Source organism: Scyliorhinus canicula, chromosome 17, assembly GCF_902713615.1.
Source record: "Scyliorhinus canicula chromosome 17, sScyCan1.1, whole genome shotgun sequence".
NCBI classification, from domain to species: Eukaryota; Metazoa; Chordata; class Chondrichthyes; order Carcharhiniformes; family Scyliorhinidae; genus Scyliorhinus; species Scyliorhinus canicula.
Genome location: NC_052162.1, coordinates 116,452,538 through 116,470,027, shown reverse-complemented (window position 1 = coordinate 116,470,027; position 17,490 = coordinate 116,452,538). Strand labels below are relative to the sequence as shown.

Below are 17,490 nucleotides of genomic sequence, written 5' to 3'. Positions count from 1 at the left end.
AAGAGGGGTCACAATCGGTGGGGGCGGGGTTCCCGTGTCCGCGCCCGGCCTTCGTACTGGAACTCGGAGACATCAGGGTGCAGTAGACTAATTGTTATTGGATGATTCAGGCACGTCGTCATTGGACGTCACAAAGACTTCCCAGCACGGTCTCCCATTGAGAACAATCTCCCGGTTGCCGGAGCTTCCTCCACTCTCTGCCCAGCAAAGCTGCTGCTTCTGTCTCGGAGTGAAGATTGAGCTTCACACAGACTCAAACTTCCTCCTGTCCCCAACATCTGTGAGTAAAACATTTTATTTTCTCCCCGTTCCCATTTCTTTACTCATTCTGACCTTCAATTGTTTAAAACCCCAGGTCCAGATGAGATATATCCCAGGCTGCTGTGGAAGGCAGGGGAGGAGATTGCAGAGGCTCTGACAATTTTCAAATCTTCTCTGGTCACAGGAGCGGCGCTGGAGGACTGGAGGACAGATAATCTGGTTCCATTATTCAGGAAATGAAGTAGGGAAAAAACCGAAATTTCAAGCCAGTGAGCCTAACCTCAGTGGTAGGGAAACTTCTGAAAAAAATTCTGCGGACCAGAATTGATCTTCACTTGGGGAGATAAGGATTGATGAAGGATAATCAGCATGGTTTTGTCAGGGGAGGTCATGTGTCACAAATTTGACTTGAGTTTTTTCAGGAGCTGTCTCAGTGTGTAGCTAACGGTAGTACAGTTCATGTAGACTACAGGGACTTCAGTGAAGCATTTGACAAGGACTCACATGGGAGACTGGTCAATGAGGTAAGAGCCCATGGGATCCACAGCAATTGGCAAATTGGATCTAGAATTGACATTGTAGCAGGAAGCAGAGGGTGATGGTTGAACGTTGTTTTTGTGACTGGAAGCCCGTGTCCAGTGGTGTTCCACGTGGATCAGTGCTGGGTCCTTTGCTGTTTGTAGTGTACATTAATGATCTGGATGTGAATAGAGGAGGTATGATCAAGTAAGTTTGCAGATGATACAAAACTTGGTTGTATGATAAGTAGTGAGGAGGAAAGATTAAAGGTTATATAGACAGAACAGTGGCAAATGGAATTTAATCCTGAAAAGTAGGCAATGCATTTTGTGAGGATGAAAAAGCAAGTGAATATACAATGAATGGTAGGACCCTAGAAAGTACAGAGGGTCAGGGGGACCTTCATGTGCCTGTCCATAGATCCCTGAAGTTAGAAGGGAAGGTAGATAAGGTGGTGAAGATGGGATATGAGATACTTCTATCAGCTGAAGTATAGAATTTAAGAGCACTGAGGTTACAATGGAGCTGTATAAAACACTCGTTAAGTCATAGCTGGAGTACTGAGTGCGGTTCTGGTTGCCACGCTAGAGGAAGGATGTGATTGCACTGGAGAGGATGCAGAGGAGATTCATAAGCATGTTGCCTGGGCGTTTCAGCGTGAAGAGACCCTGGTTAGGTGTTTCCTGGGAGCAGAGGAGGCTGAGGGGATATGTGGTGTGGGGGCACGGTAGCACAGGTTTATGAAGGACATAGATAGAGTAGATGGGAAGAAAGCTTTCCCCTTAGTTGACAGGTCAGTAAACAGTGGGCAGAAATTCAAGGTAAGGGGCAGGGGATTTAATGAGGTTTTGAGGAAAAACATTTTCACCCAGAGGGTAGTGGGAATCTGGAACTCACTGCCTGAAAGTGTGGCAGAGGCGGGAACTCTCACAACATTGAAGAAGCATTGAGCTGAGCACTTGATAGGCCATAGCATAAAAGGCTCTGGACCAAGTGATTGGAATTCATATGTGCTTGATGGCTGGTGCAGAAATGATGGGCCAAAGGGCTTCTTGCTCTGCTGTGAAACTTTCTGTTTTCATAGAACCCTACAGTGCAGAAAGAGGCCATTGGGCCCATCAAGACAGCACCAACTCTCCAAAAGAGCACCTCACTGAGGCCCAAGCCCCCACCCTATCCCTATAACCCCAGCGAACGTTTTTGGACACTATAGGGCAATTTAGCATGGCTAATCCACCTAATCTGCACATCAATGGACAGTGGGAGTAAAGCAGAGCTCCTGGAGGAAACCCATGCAGACACGGGGAGAAAGTGCAAACTCCACACAATCACCCGAGGCGGGAATTGAACTCAGCTCCCTCATGCTGTGAGGCAGTAGTGCAAACCACTGTGTCTCACCGTGTGTTATATGCTACAGATTAGATATATTACTGATAGTTATGAAATAAAGTACATTAATTATTCTTGTCTAGTACTGTAGCTACGTTATATATTTCCAGTCAGATTTATAACAGAAGAGGGCAGCACGGTGGTGCAGTGATTAACACTGCAGCCTCATGGAGCCGAGGTCCCAGGTTCGATCCTGGCTCTGGGTCACTGTCCGTGTGGAGTTTGCACATTCTCCCCGTGTTTGCGTGGGTTTCACCCCCACAACCCAAAGATGTGCAGGGTAGGTGGATTGAACACGCTAAATTTCCGCTTAATTTGAAAAAATGGATTGGGTATTCTAAATTTAAAAAAAACAAAGATTTATAACAGAAGAGAAGGAGACCATTGGACATTTTGCATTGAGGCCAACTCCTTGAGCAATTGTCAGTCTTGAGTGGGTCCCATTCTGTAACCCTGCAGCACCCATCCAATTTCATTTAGAAATTATTAATCATCTCTGCTTGACTCCCCTCATAGGCAGCAAGTTCAAGAACATGATCAGTCACAACCCCCTGTATCTTAACTAACTGGAACAATCGGAAACATTAAAACATGTTTAGTCCAGTAACATAGACATATATCTGTCTGGCAGCTGCATGGAGATTTTCAGTCTCTGTGTCCAGGACAGGAAGCAGTGAACAGGGATCTGTCAATCAGCCTGAATCAGCACCTTCAGGAGAATTGGGAGGGTGAATCTTAGATACAGCAGAGTGAGAATGGAGGGAGAGTGTGTGGGATGGAGATTTACAGCTTTGGGGAATAAGAGAGGAAAGAATGTTCCAGAGAAACTACAATTGTCTGTTCTGAATTTCTATCCTATACTGACAGTGATGATTTCTGTGAACTCAATTTACAGGATATTAGAAGTGTTCCCGTGAACTGACTGTGGAAAGAGCTTTAACCAGTTACACAGCCTGAAAAAACATCACACCGTTCACAGCGGAGAGAGAAAGTTCCCGTATCCTGTGTGAGACTTTAACTGATTGTCCGACCTGGAGAGACACAAGGACACCAGCAACATGGAGAAACGGTGGAAATGTGGGGACTGTGGGAAGGGATTTAGGTTCCCATCTGTGCTTGAAACCCATCGACACAGTCACACCGGGGAGAGGCCGTTCACCTGCTCCGTGTGTGGGAAGGGATTCACTCAGTTATTTCACCTGCAGAGACACAATTTCACTCACACCAATGAGAGACCCTTTAAATGCTCTGACTGTGGGAGTGGCTTCAAAAGCTCTCAAGAACTAATATCCCACCAACGAATTCACACAGGGGAGAGGCCGTTCACCTGCTCTCAGTGTGGAAAGGGATTTGCTCACTTATCTAACCTGCGGAGACACAGTGTCACTCACACCAATGAGAGACCCTTTAAATGCTCTGACTGTGGGAGTGGCTTCAAAAGCTCTCGAGAACTGATCTCTTACAAACGAGTTCACACTGGGGAGAGGCCGTTCACCTGCTCTGACTGTGGGAAGGGATTCTCTCAGTTATCCACCCTTCAGAGACACCAGCAAGTTCACACTGGTGAGAGGCCATTCACCTGCTCTGACTGTGGCAAGGGATTCTCTCGGTTATCCACCCTGCAGACACACCAGCGGGTTCACACTGGGGAGAGGCCATTCACATGCTCTGATTGTGGGAAGGGATATACTCAATTATCTGGCCTGCTGGCACACCAGCGTTTTCACACTGTGGAGAGGCCACTCACCTGCTCAGACTGTGGGAAAGGATTCACTCTGTTATCCACCCTGCAGAAACACCAGCGAGTTCACACTAGGGAGAAGCCATTCTCCTGCTCTCAGTGTGGGAAGGGATTCAGTCATCCAGCCCACCTACGGAGCCACCAACGAGTTCACACTGGGGAGAGGCCTTTCATCTGCTCTCAGTGTGGGAAGGGATTTTGTGTTTCATCACACCTGCTGAGACATCAACAAGTTCACAAGTGAACAAGGGGTTGGATTCTGTTGTTAATATTTCTGCTCTTAATTACAGCCAGGACTGCACGTTGTTCATTCTGTCAATTGGTCAATGGGGATGGTGGGAGGGTTTATTTCTGCTGGACTGGCCGGTCTCACGACTTTGCCTCCTGTGGGCTGATGCTCTTTGAGCTTTGTTGTGAATACCTGGTTCCAAGTTTCACGAGGACCAGAGTGTTAGGGTATTTGGACGTTGGAAGATATTTTGTTCCCATTTCTGTTTGGAACTCCCCAAAGCATGCCACATTGCCATGAAGATGGGCTATGGTGGTTATATGGTTATTTTGTTTAATGTTTTGGGTGTTTCTCACAGAAGGCAACTGTCAAGGTATGAGGGGTAAATTGTCTGTAGCAGATTGGGAACTTACAATAAAAAGTGTGACAATAGATAGACAATTGCTAGCATTTACAATGTTATTACATATTTACATCAAATATAAATTCCTTTAGAAACAAAAATCCAACAGGAACCGTGATGGAACCATGGCAAGAAAAGTTTAAGATTCCCATTAGTTCAAAGGAAGAGGTTCAGAAAGTGGGTAAGAGTGTAGTAAGCCTGAGGATTAAGAACTTGTTTCGAATTCAGCAAAGGAGGACCAAGACACTGATAAAGAGAAATTAGAATATGAGAGCAAACTCAGCATAGTTAACATGGATTTAGGAATAGGAAATCATGTTTGACGAACCTTTCGGAGTTTTTGAGGATGTCATTAACAGAATTGATGAAGGGGAGTCCGTGGACTTGGTACACTTGGAGTTTCAGGATGTTCTTTGATAAACACCCCACAGGAGGTTAGTCAGCAAAATGAAAGCACATGGGATGGGAGGTAATATACTGGTGCTGCAGTGGTTAGCCCTGCTGCCTACGGCGCTGAGGACCCAGGTTCGATCCTGGCCCCAGGTCACTGTCCATGTGGAGTTTGCACATTCTCCGTGTGTCTGCGTGGGTCTCACCCCATCAACCCAAAGATGTGCAGGGTAGGTGGATTGACCACACTAAATTGCCCCTTAATTGGGAAAAATAATTGGGTACTCTAAATTTAATTTTAAAAATGGCGATACTCTGCCATTTCTCTATTCCCACTACTATAAATTCTCCTGTCTCTCCCTGTAATGGACCCACGTTTGTCTTAGCCAAATATTTCCTTTTTACGTACCTATAGAAGCTTTTACAGTCCACACACGGCAGCTACTGTTTGGTGGTCTGTAAACAACTCTTCCCAATGTTTGCTGCCCTCTGCTGTTTCTTAGCTCCACCCAAACAGTTTCCACATTTTGTATTCCTGATCTGAGATCCTCCCTTACGTACTGACGCCATCCTAGTTATCGGCGCAGCACCGCCTCCTTTTCCTTTTTGCCCGCAGTATTAGCAAACATAACGATCAGACCGTCAGTCCCGTCATCCAAGTCATTGATATAAATTTTAAAGGTTGAGGTCCCAGCACTGATCCCTGTGACACATCGCTCATTACATATTGCCAACCAGAAAATGACCTATTTATGTCTACTCTCGGTTTTCTGGTAGCTCATCAATCATTCACTGTGAAAGACAGTTCCGGGGTTAAAGCCTGCAGATTGGGAAAAGAAAACAGAAACTTCTGGAATGAATAATCACGTTGGACAGGTTCTGACACAATTAAGTTTCGACTTCCAGGGTAGAGTAGAGAATAATTGTGGAGTGGGATTTTAGATTGTGTAAAAGGGAAAAGTTATATTTTATACTTTAACGTGTAGGTTTCCTTCAAAAATAGTGTTTAGTTAATGTTGTTTCTATTTTATTGTTGCAGCAAAAGTCATAAAGAAGTCTTGTCATGTGATCCTTCAATTTGTTGACTGGGAATTTGATTTTCTAATATTAGTTACTGATCTTTATAGAGATCATAATCCATAAGTTCTGACTTCCCATTTGAGCCTCAGGCACCTTTCTGTCTCTATTGCTCGTGTCAATGACAGCCAGGCGACAGAGCTGAGTGCTGAATTTAGCTGGGACCTGCGCTCCAGTTGGGAAATTGCCACGGGCGTGACGCTAATAAAGAGACAGGGAGGTGCTGGAGGACTAACTGGAAAATGGTTCCACAACCAATCAGGGTTCGGCGGTGGGGTAACTGGGGCTGATGGGGACGTGATCCCCAGGTTCAGTGCCCCTGCGTCCAATGTGGGGAGTCACGGGAGCAGGGTACAGGGGAGCTGAAGAGAAGCATTTGGGTCTCGAACATGGTGAATATGTTTTTATTCTGGTTATTCTTTTACTCTGGTTGTCTTTGATCCTCAAGTCAGTTTCTGATTTTTTTTAACCCATGTTCTGCTTCATTAATAAACTTGTTTCATTAAAAATATTTGTTTTTTTTTGTCTTTTTCTGCTTAAATTCATTCACTTTGGGGAAAGTGGGTGAGAGGGGTTGGCAGGCTCTTTAACAGAGAGTGAGCCCCTCTAAAGTAATTAGCAAAGGAGCCAGAGGGGTGGAGGAGACTTTTTCATTTGACACACAATGTTTGAAAATGAGATTCAGGGATGAACTAATTTATCCAGGCTCTTTGAGGAGGTAACAAGGAATGTCAATAAAGGGAAACCTGGAAATGTGGTTTATCTAGATTTCCAGAAGGTATTTTCCAAGGGACCACATCAAAGGTTATTACACATCATAGGAGCTCATGGTGTGGGAGGTTAACATATCAGCAGGGATAGAGGATCGGTTAGCTAACAGGAAGCAGAGAGTACGTATAAATGGGTCATTTCTGGGTTGGTAAGATGTGACAAGTGGAATATCACAAGGATCAGTGCTGGGCCCTCAACTATTTACAATTTATATTAATGAGTTGAAATGAAATGAAAATCGCTTATTGACACGAGTAGGCTTCAAATGAAGTTAATGTGAAAAGCCCCTAGTCGCCATATTCGGGCCCCTGTTCGGGGAGGCTGTTACGGGAATCGAACCGTGCTGCTGACCTGCTTGGTCTGCTTTCAAAGCCAGCGAATTAGCCCTGTGCTAAACAGCCCCTTGGGCGATGTGATTGAATGTATCGCGGCTAAATTTTCTCATGGCGCAAAGATAGTTCGGAAAGTAATTTGTGAAGTGGACATAACAAGTCTGCAAAGGACGTTAAGTGAGTGGGCAAAATTTGACAGATGGAGGATAACGTGGGAAAATGTGAATTGCCCACTCTGGCAGGAAGGATTAAATAAAACTATATTATTTAAATGGTGAGAGATTGCAGAACGATGAGGTACAGAGGGATCTGGGTGTCCGTTTACAGGAATCACAATAAGTTAGTTTGCAGGTACAGCAAGTGGCTCAATCAAGTCCTTGAACAGTTTAACAGCCTGGCATTTGTATGGCTCAAAGTTACTTGCAGGACTGCAGAGCTCAGATCTGATCCATTGGTTGTTGGATCATTTAACTCTGCTATTGCGAGCTGATTTTGCTGTTTGGCACAAAAATAGTGCGGTTTCATTCATAATATCATTCCTGCCTCACAGTGCCAGGGACCCAGGTTCAATTCCAGCCTTGGGTGACTATCTGGTTGGAGTTTGCACATTCTCCCCATGTCTGCATGGGTTTCCTCCATTGCTCCGGTGTCCTCCCACAGTCCAAAGATGTATAGGTTAGGTGGGATTATGGGAATAGGGCGGGGGAGTGGACCTAAGTAGCTGCTCTTGGTAGGTCAGTGCAGACTCGAAGGGCCGAATGGTCCCCTTCTGTGCTGTAGAATTCCATTCTATGGAATAAACATCCTTGCGGATTCTTACAGCTTTGTGCTGGGCCATTTCAGAGTCAACCACATTGCTGTGGATCTGGAGTCACATGTAGTCCAGACCAGGTAAGGAGGCAGATTTCCTTCCCTAAAGGGAATTAGTAAACCAAATGGGGTTTTTTCCAACAATCGACAAGATCATTAGACTTTTAGTTCGAGTTTTTAAAATATAGATTTTATTCCAAACGCAATCAATAATACAAACAAACAACACCAAATCACATTGGCTTTCAAACAGTTTGTCATTTTCCCCTTTCCCTTCCCTAAACTACCCCAACATCCCCCCCCCCCCCCCCCCGGCTCCAAACAGATCCTCACGTGGAGACAGAAAAACCCTCCATCTTATCCAGAACCCTCTTCACACATCGAGTCTTTTCCAACTGTAGAAATTCCGCCAAATCCCCCAACCATGCCGATACCTTCGGTGGGGCGACCGACCCCCAACCCAGTGAGATTCGCCGCCGGGCAATCAGAGTGGTGAAGACCCCCTTTCCCCCTCCAGCAGCTCTGGCAGATCCGAAACACCAGAAAGCCCCACCAAAGGGCACGGCGTCATCGTCACCCCCACAATTCCGGTACGGTCTCGGAAATCAATGGCCAGAATCCCCCAACTTCGGGCACACCCAAAACATGTGAACATGATTGACAGGCCCCCTCCTGTACCTCTCACATCTGTCCTCAACCTCAGGGAAGAACCCACCCATACGAGACCGAGTCACAAATGCAAAAAACAACACAACATTTACAAAACTGGTATATTACACATCGAGACAGAACAGATCCTACCATTAGTCCTCCCCAACCCAAGTTCCTTGACCAAGTCATCCGCTTCCTCTGGCATCGTAAAATAATGTCCTTTGCCCTTGTGAAAGTCACCCAGAGTTTGTCCGGGGACAACACCCCAAACCGGACCTTGGCCGAAAGAGCGCCGCCTGGGCCCTGTTAAAACCCGCCTGCCATTTGGCCAGGTCGGCCCCAATGTCCTGGTAGATCCGGATCAGATTCCCTCCCAGCTAGTCTCCCGTCAACTTCACCCATCTCAGAATCCTCTCCTTCTCCTGGAAGTTGTGCATCCGGCCGATCACTGCCCACGGCAGCTCCCCAGCTCTCAGCCTCCGTTGTAATGATCAGGGGGCCCGATCCACCTCCGGGGCCTTATCGAAGACCCCCTCCTCAACCTGCTTCGTGAACATTTTCAATACATAGCCCGTGGCACTCGTTCCTCAGGCCTATAATTCACAGATCCTGTCGCCTGGACTGATTCTCCTGGTCGTCCACCTTTGCCCTCAGCACCTTGCAGGCCTCTCCCAGCATCACCATCTCTGCCTCCAGCAACACGATCTGATCACTGTGAATCCAACACCGTCCTTTCCACCTCTCAGATCATCGCACCTTGTGACTCCAGGCGCTTCTCCACCCGCTCCAAAGTCCCACGAAGAGGGGCTGCTGCTTCCTCAATCGCCCTGGACCAGTCGTCTTGCATCTCTTTCCAATGCTGCCGAAACACCCTCCGACTCCGCCAAACTCTCAGTTGCTGCACCACACATCCTCCATCTCAAGCCAAGGCTTTACTCGACTTTTGCCGGGTGTTGTAACCTGCTGATATTCCACTTTGGAGGAGAAACCAACTCCCTCCACCTATTCTGCACGTTTTACAAATTAAGTCCCCATTAACCAGGCAGAAAGGGCCAAAACCCAAGCTTCCAAGCAGGAGCCACCTTGTGTGCGGCCAGTAAACTCATGCCCTCCACTGGAAGTCGTTCCAGGATGTTAAGAAATGGGTTAAGAGACATTCCAATTAGTTATCTCATTTATGTTAAGTATCCAATAATTGACATTGATATGTAAAGGGGTTTCAAGTGGCCTTTGTGTCAGGTGATATGCTGATAGAGTTTTGTACAGTCTGTTAAAGTGAAATAAAGGTGTTGGTGAAAAGGAACAGAATCTTTGACTCTTTATACAACAGCAGCTGTCAACAGGACATTTTTGTCATTTAATCTCACCTACCCTCCAACCAATCCCTGACTTTCTCTTTTGTTCTACCTGACCCTCCCCCTTTCTCACCAACATCAAACCCATCACATTTCTCCCTCTCTTTAGTTCTGAAGTAGAGTTACATTGGACATGAATCGTTAACTCTGTTTCTCTCTCACAGATGCTGCCAGACCTGCTGCATTTTTCCAGTTCTTTCTGTATTTAATTTAGACCTACCTGCAGTGGGGGGAGAAACACTATTTATTATTCAGGATAAAATAAATGTCCTTCATCAGCTTTTGTGGATTATTTCAGTGGAAATGAGCTCACCCAGGCTCAAAGAGCATCAGCCCACTGGAAGCAAAGTTTTGAGATTGGCCAGTCCAGCAGAAAGAAACCCTCCGACCCTCCCATTTCACCAAGTGTCAGAATGAACATGGTTCAGTCCTGGATGTGATTAACAGCAGCAATAACAGCAGAATCCAACCCCTGTCATCACTCGTGAACTTGCTGGTGTCTCAGCAGAAGTGTTGACCGAATGAATCCCTTCCCACACACGGTGCAGGTGAATGGCCTCTCCCCAGTGTGAAGACTCTGGTGTGCCTGCAACGTGGCTAAGAGAGGGAATCCCTTCCCACACACGGTGCAGGTGAATGGCCTCTCCCCAGTGTGAACTCGCTGGTGTGCCTGCAGATTGGGTAGCTGAGTGAATCCCTTCCCACATTCAGAGCAGGTGAATGGCCTCTCCCCAGTGTGAACTCGCTGGTGTGCCTGCAGGTGGGATAACCGAGTGAATCCTGTCCCACAGTCAGAGCAGGTGAATGGCCTCTCTCCACTGTGAATTCGCTGGTGTGTCTGTAGGTGGGATATCCGAGTGAATCCTTTCCCACAATCAGAGCAGGTAAATGGCCTCTCCCCAGTGTGAATTCGCTCGTGTCTCCGCAGGTTGCTTATTTGAGTGAATTCCTTTCCACACTGAGAGCAGGTGAACAGCCTCTCTCCGGTGTGCAGGAGCTGGTGTGTCAGCAGATGGGATGAGTGTTGAAACCTCTTCGTACAATGAGAGCAGCTGAACGGTCTCTCCCTAGTGTGAATGCACTGATGGTTCATCAGTTTGAGAGACAGTTTGAAGCTGCTCCCACAGTCAGAGCACTTAAAGGGTCTCTCATTGCTGTGAGTGACAGTGTGGCCCAGCTTATTGGATACCTGAGTAAATCCCTTCCCACACTCACTGTGGGTGAATGGTTTCTCCCCAGTGTGAATTTGTTGGTGTGTATACAGTTCGGATGAAGTACTAAATCCCTTCCCACATGTGGAGCAGGTGAATGGCTTCTCCCTAACGTGGACTGGCTGGTGCCTGTGCAAGCCGGATAACTTAGTGAATCCCTTTCCACACTGAGAGCAGGTGAATGGCCTTTCTCCAGTGTGAATGCGTCGATGAGTTTCCAGTACAGATGGGAATCTGAATCCCATCCCACAGTCCTGGCATTTCCATGGTTTCTCCATGGTGCTGGTGTCCTTGTGTCTCTCCAGGTTGGACAATCAGTTGAAGGCTCAAAAACAGAACTCGTGTACGGTCTCTCCCTGCTGTTTATTTTCAGTTTGTGTAACTGGTGAAAGCTCTTCCCAGTCGGTGCTCTGGAACACTCTCACTCAGATGTGTGTGTCTCGGTGATTTTCCCGTCACACTGATGGTTAAAACCATCTGAAGCAGGAACAACAGACAAACCTTTTACCTTCTCAATTCAAAGGCCGATGATTTTCAAGTCTCAGTGAATTGAGTGAATCTATCAGATCGAGATGAGAGGTTTGGTTTGAGATGTCTGTCTGTAATTCTTCCTCTTCTGATATCCTTAAATATATCTGCTGTTATTGCTGCTGTTAATCACAAAAGACATCACTGTCAGTACAGGAAAAAATTTCAGAACAAACCATTCTGGTTTTTATGGTCCTCTCTCATTTCCCAAAAGCTGTAAATCTCCATCCCACACACTCTCCCCCCATTGTATCTAATATTCACCCTCCCAATTCTCCTGAAGGTGCTGATTCAGGCTGATTGACAGATCCATGCTCGATGCTTACTGTCCTGGCCAGAGAGCCCAGGACATCTTCATGCAGGCTGCCAGCCTAACAGAAATATGTAACAGGACTAAAATTGTGTTTAATGTATAGGAATGTTTCAGTTGGTTAAGATACAGGAGGTAGTGATTGATTATGATCTGGAACTTTCTGCCTATGAAGGTCCTCAAGCAGAAATGATCAATAATTTCTAATTGAATTAGATGGACGTTGCAGAGTTACTTTTGTCAATAATAAAGATTATTATTATCCTCCTGTAACCAAAGACTATCCTCCTCACTATTTACCACCACCACCAATTTTCTCACAATCCGTAAACTTACCGACAGACCTGGGCCAACCTTTGCAGAGTCTGCACCCTCCCTGGATTCATTCCTTTCCCTTCAGAACCAGAGTCCTTCCGGTCCTCCAACTGTTCCCATTGGTCAACACCTCAGCAGAAAGGTCAGGGGGTGGGACCTTTATGCACATGCGCAGCTTCACATCGCTCTCAGGGATATGCGCAGTCCGGGCCGCCCGCTCGGCAAATGGAGCGGTTTCCTCACCGCGGTGAATTATGGGAGCTATGACCGCGATTACGCATCTGGAGTCCAGTCTCCAAATCCCTTGGAATGGGATGAAATGTGCGGGGGGAATGACCCCCACCCTGACACACAGTACATGTGGGTAGTCAGTGGATTTGATTGTAGCGCCCCCTTAACAAAACAGTTTGTTAACTTAAGGTGTAAATGTTAGACACCTAGGTGAAATATTGGAGAGGACCATAGATTAGTGTGAAACTGATTTCGAGAGTCAGTGCCTTCAGGGGAGGAGATTTTGGGGGAAAGCAGGAGGAGATAATGGGATGAATTAGTGTTGAAATCAATAGGAAGGAGAGATTATCTGGGGAATGAGATGTAGAATTTGTGTCACATCACGATCATGGGCAACCTTCATGAAGCTTTCTTTTACAATAATCCTGGAAAATCCTTGGCGTATTTTATTAAGTCAAATGTGCTATTAGAGAGGGCTGCACAGTGGTGCAGTGGTTAGCACTGCTGCCTACTGTGCTGAGGACTTGGGTTTGATCCTGGCCCTGGCTCACTGTCCGTTTGGAGTTTGCACATTCTCCCCGTGTCTGCATGGGTTTCACCCCACAACCCAAAGATGTGCGGGTTAGGTGGATTGGCCACATTAAATTGCTCCTTAATTGGAAAAAAATAATTGGGTGCTCTATTTTTTTTTAATGTGCTGCCAAATGAAAATTAATGTTTTATTGAAGACGGCTACTTGAACTCCCCGACTACTCCCAACACCAAGTACCTGTTCATGAACAGTCTGATTGACTATCTAATTCATACAGACCAGCCCACCCATTCTCTGTGAGTCTTCTATTCTCAATGTTCACAACGAATAGGCTTGGTCACTTTTCTCTCTTCGAAATGTAAGGCTGATGGGCTAATTGAGGTCATTAAAATTATCAAAGCTTTTGATAAACACTGTGGGTGTTTCCCCTTGTGGGGGTAAGAGCAAAACTGAATTCAGGAGAATCTTCTTTCCAGACAGTAGTGAGAATGTGGGACTCACTACCACAGTGAGTGGTGGGAGTGAATAACATCGATACATTGAAGAGGAAGCTGGATGAACACATGAGAACGAAATAAACAGACAGATACACTGACAGAGTCAGATGGGAAAGCATGGGAGGGGGATGAAGTGAAGTAGAAATACTGGCAGAGATTGGTTGGGCTGAATGGCCTTTTTCTGTGCTGTATATTCAATGTAATTTAGCCTGATATTGCCTTTAACTCTGACATAGTCTATTCTGGGATAAAGAGAGAAGTTTCACTCACAGAACATTTCAGATCATTTTTTCCAGCTATTGTTCAATCAATGCCTTTGTCAGTCTGGTGCCTGAGTGAGCTGCTGATGCAATAAATTCAACTACAAACATCAAATGGGATTTCTTCTGATATATCTTTGAAGAGCAGATCTTTTTTCAAGTGGACTGAATTGGTTTTATTTTCTCGGTCACAGTCCTTTTTCGGCAATAATTATTATTTATCAGCCAGTCTTATTTAAATTATGGAGTCTGTTTATACAGTAAGAAGTCTTACAACACCAGGTTAAAGTCCAACAGGTTTATTTGAAATCAAAAGTTTTCGGAGCACTGGTCCTTCATCAGGTGAAGTGAGCAGTGCTCCGAAAGCTTGTGATTTTAAATAAAGCTGTTGGACTTTATCTTGGTGTTGTGAGACTTCTTACTATGCCCACCCCAGTCCAACTCCGGCATCTCCACATGTTTTATACAGGACAAAGCATCTACTTGTTCAGTACCCCATCCACCACCTGAACAGCGACTCTCTTGACCTCCAGAGCACAATAGTGGCAGTGTGTGTACCATCTACAAGATATTTCACAGTAGCACAGTGATAGGGCAGGACGTTAGCACAGTAATAGGGGCAGCACGGTAGCACAGTGGTTAGTACAGTTGCTTCACAGCTCCAGGGTCCCAGGTTCAATTCCCAGCTTGTGTCATTGTTTGTGTGGAGTCTGCACGTTCTCCCCACGTCTGCGTGGGTTTCCTCTGGGTGCTCTGGTTTCCTCCCACAGTCCAAAGATGTGCAGGTTAGGTGGATTGGCCAAAGTAAATTGTCCTTAGTGTCCAAAAACGTTAGGTGGGGTTACTGGGTGACAGGGATACGGTGGAAGTGTGGGCTTAAGTGGGGTGTTCTTTCCAAAGCCTGTGCAGACTCGATGGGCTGAATGGCGTCCTTCTGCACTGTAAATTCTATGATTTATGAGCTCACCAGTGCTCCTTTGACATCACCTTCTAAACCCATAACCTTGACTGTCAAAGGACAAGGACAGCAAACACATAGGAACAGCACCACCTGAAATTCCCTCAGGACAACTTGGAATTATCTGCTTCAGGGTCTGTGAATACAAAAAGCCCTTCGGATCAATATCTGCGTGTACACAAACCTCTTTAGTTCAGAGTATGTACAGACCCTGGTCCATATCAGCTTGCTCAGCCCATTCTGCTACATTCTGGGCAGGTTTTAACTTGGCTATTTCCTGATCTTTAGCCCCTATCCTCTGATTCTCACTATTTTTACATTTATAAGTGTGGTGCTGTTTCAACATTAAGATCCCCACCCTAAACTTGAGCATGTTTTCTTTGTTAAAACACCACGTCTCAACCAAAGTTTTAAACACATCAAATGTTAAAATGTTTTTTTAATAAGTATTTCATTGGCTGAGGTGGGAATCTTGTGTGATGCAAGTTCTTCACACAGAATGTACAGCACCCGAACCAGGCCATTCAGTCCCTTTCATTTATACTGTACACGAGACTCCTTCCACTTTACTTCATCAAGCTCCAGCTTTCTTCCTCATCTGTTTATCCAGCTTCCCCTTACATACATCTGTACTGTTCACCTCAACCACTCTGTGTGGCAGCGAGCTCCACATTCTCACCACTCTTCTCCTTCTCTTCATCCAGTCTCCCCTGAGATACATCAATACTATCCACCTCATCCACTACCCATGGTAGCGAGTTCCACAATTACACTGTTCGCTGGGTAATAGGATTATTTTCGTAACCTTTGTCTTTTCCATTTTAGTTACTGCCCAGTTTCTCAGCTCGATTTGCTGTTCCTAGAATGTGGTAAAGGACAGGGAAAGGATGAGACTGAGACTTCACATCACTTCCCCGAACACCATGCCTCAGTCAGTCTCACACTCTCGCCTTTGAGGCTGAAGGTTGTGGGTTCAAGTCTCCGCTCCAGAGACTCGACTCCCCCATAATCCAGGACTGACTCTCTTTCAGTCTTCAGCTGCCAGGTTCCTAAACTCTGGAATTCCCTCCCTCCCTTGACTTCTCTCTCCTCCTTCAACACTCTGCTTAAAACCCACCTTTTCCTTTCGTTGACATCAAGGACTTGAAAAACTCACGAGAGATAATTTATTTGAAATTCATCCAAAATATTAAAACTCCAGGAGTTACAGGGATTATTAACAACAACAGAAAATACCTCAACTGTCAGAGTGAACATGGTTCAGTCCTGGATGTGATTAACAGCAGCAGCAGAATCCAACCCCTACATTCAAACAGAAATTCACTGGTGTGTCAGGACATTGTCAGGGAGTCCGTGACTCCCTTTCCACTGTTATGAACCAGGGTTTAGGAAACTCCAAAGTATATTATGGAGTTAACCTGATCTACCACCTTTATATTGAATTTGGCTAGGATGATCAGAAAAACCTACACCTCAGGTGTGATTCAACAGACTCCCCAGACACCTTAATCAAAACAAGGTTTATTCGAAGAATATAGTTCACATATACTTAAAAACAGCAAGAACTATCAATTACAAATATAAAGGCGCCACACAGCTACAGTAATCTATGTAGAACACTTAATGAATTTCCCCTTTAACTGTTCCAATTCAATTACAAAATCCAATAAACCAAAAAACCCTACTCAAGGGCGTGGTGCAGCACACTGCATTATCACTTGAATGGGACTGGTCTTTTTCCTGAAATTTTGATCCAATCTGAACTAGCAGATTTAAACTCTTTCCGGAAATAAAACTATATATTTTAAGTTACCAAAGCAGGTATCCACAAGCAATGTTTCTTTTTACTAGAACAGGTATTTAAAATGAAAATAGAGAGAGATCGGGAATAAACATTTATTTCCTCCTCTGCCCTCCGAAATGAAACTGAGACCAAACACCTGACAGCGACAGCACAGCTCCACACACAAAATGACATCACTGAAGCCATGTGATAAGACAAAAACCTTTCTTCAAGGGACACTCGCATGACACCACACACACAACGTTTAAACAGCCTCTCCCTGGAGTGAACTCACCTGGGTGTCAACAGATTGGAAAACTGGGTGAATCTCTTCACACACAGGGAACACCTAAATGCACCCAAGATAAAAGCTAATTACTGCAGATGCTCAATCAGAAACAAAACAGAAAATGCTGGGCACCCACACCGGACTGCCAGCATTGGTGGAGAGAGAATGGAGCTACCGTTTCGACTCTGGATATCTCTTTGTCAAAGCTGGAGGGAACTGGAAATAAGATTGAGATTTCTCCTGTTGTGAGGGGTGGCGGCGTGGAGCAGTGGGGCTGGACAGAGGGCCAGTGGCAGGTGGAGATTGACAAATACGTCGTGGACAAAAAGTCAAAGGTGGTGATAATGACTAAGAAGGTCCAACGCCGGCATCTCCAACTCAAGAAGGGTGTTGACAGTGGCACATTAAGAGATCAGAATGTGCCTTTGTTCTGCCATTAGCACATTCTGATCTCTTAATGTGGCAATCTCAGCACCCTTCATAGTAATTTATATGAACAACTTCTGATGCATTTATTTATATAAACAATAATGAAATTTGAGACATATGATTCACACATGACTGTAAGTAACAGCTTCATAGAATGTATTGTGACTAACTCTGTGTAAAAGAGGTGACTTTAATGTGGGTGGTGAGTCAGTCTTAGAT

The 17,490-nt window shown here is 45.4% G+C and overlaps 1 pseudogene; it reads left to right on the top strand.

Moving 5' to 3' along the window:
* Positions 1-142: 142 nt before the first annotated feature.
* LOC119951354 overlaps positions 143-17,490 on the top strand; it is a 30,643-nt pseudogene continuing 13,295 nt past the window's right edge.